This window comes from Pteropus alecto, unplaced genomic scaffold (assembly GCF_000325575.1).
Source record: "Pteropus alecto unplaced genomic scaffold, ASM32557v1 scaffold157, whole genome shotgun sequence".
NCBI classification, from domain to species: Eukaryota; Metazoa; Chordata; class Mammalia; order Chiroptera; family Pteropodidae; genus Pteropus; species Pteropus alecto.
The window spans coordinates 15,458-20,092 of NW_006440626.1; positions in this window are offsets into that span (position 1 = coordinate 15,458).

Consider the following 4,635-nt stretch of genomic DNA (forward strand, 5'->3'; position numbering starts at 1 on the left):
CTAGAGCCCCAGGCAAGAGTCTCCCCTGGAGGCTCGGTCTTGGGCTTAGAGAATGGTTAGCATCTCAGTCGTGTTTTTCTACCCATATCCCCATATCGTTCACAGTGCAGTACCTCTGCCTTTGGAAGTATCCCCGCTCTTGGCCTCAGGTCTAGAACACGAAAGAAGGAGGTGTGAGGCGAGTGCAGCTCCAGGGGAGAGAGGAGGTGACAGCGTGTGAGTCCTGGGGTGAGCTCCCTCTAGAGGGAGTTGCGTGTCTTTGCAGCCCAGGGTAGCTTATAGTGTTACAGACCCAGGTTTGCGAGAGGGAGCTAAAGAGCCCCAAGCACACAACCCTGGGAGTTCTCTCTGCAGACCAGAGATTCCTCCATGCTCATCCCCTCCATCTGCCCCCAACCCTACATTCTGGCAGGGCCAGGAAGAGCCTGTGTGGAGTCCCAGAACCTGCCCTAGAGCTTGGAAATGCAGGGGCGGGAACGGGAGTCAGATTCCTGAAGCTTCCCATCTACTCCCTAAGCCTCCTTCATTTTAAAATGTAAAACTGAATATTATTTTCTGGCCTTGAGACAAAATTTTTGTTAAACAACAAAGAGGTGCGTGTATGGATTCACACAGAAAGATAGCGAATGTTATATATACTGGATATAGAAATATATGCATCCAGGATTTGGGCGTTTGGTTATTTACAGTCTGGATTGTTATTGAATAATAAAGAACATGTGGTTTATTGTTTAAGAGAAACGAGTGCTGGCAGCTGTTGTATTTTCACTCAGGATCATGGCATTTATGCAACTGCTGTATCAGAGTTAAACGTACAACTTCTGTGAGACGCACAGTGACTTCTGCACGTGGGGCATGAGTACATGCATCCTGCCCTGGAAGTCGGGGCTGGGAAGGCGGCACAGCAGAGTCAGTCAGTGCCACTTTGTCTCTGGTGTGGGTTGTTTGCCGGGGCCTCAGTAATTCTGGCAGTACCCATCCGTGCCAGCTTCTATCTGTGACTCCTGGGAACACCTCTTGGGGACACCCAGGGCGGGGCGGAGTCTTCTCTGCCAGGTGAGAACATGAAGGTGTTTAGTGACCTGCCCAAGGCCACTCACGCAGTTTGGGTCAGAGTTCAGATCTGGATTTTCTAAGGGCTCTGCAGTGAGGTCACGGGCATGGTCTGGTCCACACTGGCCTACTGCTGCTGCCTGCAGCACACATTCATAGCACCTGTGTTTACCACCGACTCCTGAACAGGTTGAGAAGAAGAGTCAACACTGCGTGGAGTGGGGAGCCGCGAAGGAGTGGCGGAGCTGCGGTGGGGTGGCGTGATCAAGTGATTACTTTTGCCAGACACACCTGCCCATGGAACTGCGCAATAGTTCACAGTTTCCGCCCCCGTTGTAGGTAGAGCAGCGCTCCCCATCTCCCGTGCTGTGGACTGGTATTGGTCCATGTCCTGGTAGAAACTGGGCTCCACAGCAGGAAGTGAGCGGTGGGTGAGTGGGGCGAAGCTTCATCTGTACCACAGCAGTTTCCCAGTGCCAGGATCACTGCCTCAGGTCTACCTCTGATCATCAAGCCTTAGATTCTCGTAGGAGCACCAGTCCCTGGTGCCAAAAAGGTTGGGGACTACCATGTTAGAACCTGTGAAGACCAGTGGCAGGTGTGCCAGAGACTCAGAGCTCTGGGGGAGGGTGGTGGCATAGTCAGACGGCCTTACTAAATGGAGAAATCAGCTGAAGTCCTGCTTTCTCTTGGCACTCTGGAAGGATCCGGGTTACATTGGTTGGCCTCCCTTCCCAGGGAGACAGCTACAGGGATGGGTGGAGTCCTTCAACCCGGATCAATATCGCATGTTATGATTGGGAGCTGTGAGCTAGAGAGGGAGTTACAGGATCGTACATGCAGGGCCCAAGGGGGCAGTCCCTGCCTGGGAGGTCTCAGGGTTCCAGGCGGGGGACCCGGGTACCAGCACAGAGGCGGTCCAGGACAGAGTGAGGACCAGGACGGCAGCCGTGGGTCCTGCAGTGGAGACAGGACTCTCAACTTGTGGTTACAATGGGGAGTCAAGGCAGTCACAAGGCCTCTCCCACATGTGGCCAGGAGCAGAGAGCGTGGGGGCCTTCTAAACTGGTAGAGCCATGACAAGCATTAAATGGTTTACAAATTGAGATGCCAATTACAACATTATCAGGAAAATAAAATAACAAGTGACAGAAGTCAAAATCTAGGTTTCTTTTGAAGGGCATTATCAATACTTTTGCTTTAAATTCTAATCTGCATTTACTTCCTTATTTTGATTTTCAGATTGCCTTCCTCAGTCTTCACTTAAATACATAATGTGTAATACTCATTTAGTAATGTGATTTTTAGAAAGCTTATAAGAGATTCTCATAAGACCACTTTTATGCCACATTTTATAAGTATTGGCAGAATATATAGGTAATTATTTTCTCCAGCAAGCCTACCCCTAACGCTGTGGGGGCCCCGTCCAGGATGAAAATATCTACATATATAAATATTTAAAGTTTATATTACAATTTACAAACCATTACATAATATAGTTTATATCCACCTATTTGAGAAATACACTTCCACAAAGATAAAATACAAATTATATGTAAAGCTCTGGTTTTCAGATAGCTGAAAATGGGCAAATAGCAAAGAAGTGAATTATTGTGTATCCCTGGGGGTTCTTCTGTTAATGGGCCACTGATGCTCAGATGAGTTAAATAATCTATAACCTGTTATGTATGTGTTGTGGAAGATTCATTTTTCTTGGCTCCATTTCAAAAAAGTCATTTTGTTGATAATAATAATTTTCACATAATTGTGTGGTATCGACAATAGTGCCAAGTTAGACAATCTTTCCTGAGTCTATGTAATTTTTAAGTATTTGAGTTGGGGGACACTTCACTGTGCTGAGGTAGGGGCGACTGGAATCATCAATAAAATTCTTAAAGCTTTAGATTTAGAATAGAAGCATGAATATTGGTATCGTTTAAACACTGCAAGGAGCATGCACACGAAAATTATCATCGTTGCAGGAAATATTTCAAGATATTTCCATTTCATTGTTATTTTTTCCACTATTATCACCATTTCTTACAACATATCAAGTTCGATACACTCTTCTCCTTTCACATTCCTTAGTGCTGGACTATTTTAGAGAAAACAGAACCGCAGCAGCTTGCTTTGTTCAAATCTCTCTTCAGTAGAGACTGTCCTTTGACCCACGGTGGCCAGAAAATGGCCTCTACAGAAATTAGTTTCAGGATTGTTTGTACATGAATCTTCTACAGATTCCAGCAAATGTTTCTTTCCCAGGTTTAACTGCATACGTTGTATTTGAATGTCATTTTTGTTTTCTTTATTTCATAATTATGTTTTAGAGCAGTTTTAGGTTCATATCGAAATTGAGGGGAAGGTGCAGAGATTTCCCATAGAGCCTCTGCACCGGCCCCCTACACCCACCAAAATGCCAATCAGAGAGGTACATTTGTTACAATTCATGAACCCCATCAACACGTGGTCATCACCCAAAATCCACAGTTCACATAATGGTCACTCTTGATGTACATTCTGAGCTTGGATAAACGTATAATGACAGGTATCTACCATTATAGCATCATACGCAGTATTTTCACTGCCCTAAAAGTCCTGAATGCTTTGAATTCATCCAAAGAAAGTCACTGCTATAACCACAGTTGAGGTCATGTTTTCTAGTAACAAAATCAAAGTGATCACTAATTCCCAGGGCCCAGGGCCCGGGCTCCTCTTGCCCACCCTGGTCTAAGAGTAGTCCGTTCCCAGAATTACTAAAATACCTGTATAATCCTTATTTCTCAACTCCCCAAAGGAAAACGTCTCAGACGCCAGGCCCGCTGGCTTCAGAGTCAACCCCAAACCCTATAGAATGGTGCCTCACATACACACGAGTGGAGGCCAGGAGTGAGGTGGGTGGGTCGCCATTGCAGAGACAGGGACGGGGAAGATTGGGAGCCAGGAGAACCTTTGGAAGCCGCGGCGGATGGGGAAGGCCGGGGAGGTCGAAGTATAGGCCCAGATCACGACGGGCACGGCAGGCCACCTTAGGGAGCACAGTGATAGGTCTCAAGGGCACACGGCTTTACAAAGGTCCCAGGAAGCCATACGGCTGTGCAGAACCCACCTTTCCTGTTGCCTACGGGCACACTCGCCCTTGCCTGCGGCCCAGGCGCAGCGGCTCCCGTCCTAGTGGAGGACAAGTAGCACGCGAGTTAACTACGACGAGGACACTTCAACCCGAGGCGCGTTAAGAGCGAAAGCAAGGAGGGACAGCGATGGGGATCGACCTCCGCGCAGTCAGGTTCTCTGCGGGACGCACATCAGCGGCCTCGACTCTCAGAACCCGATGGAAAAGTCAGCGAGAGACCGACAACCTTGGAGCGGCCACAACAGGCCCAGTCGGCGTGCTCTGGCCGCCTTAGGTCCACGACCGCTCCAGTCACCACAGTTTCCGAAGCTCGGGTTCCGACTGACCCGTATGAGGTGAGAGTCCGTCACAAAGACCGCGTTGCGCCCGTGTCCCGTGTGGAACGCGCTGCGCATGCTCGGTCGCCTGGGCACTCGGGGGCGGGGGCGCGCACGCGCCGTGTCCCTGCGCTG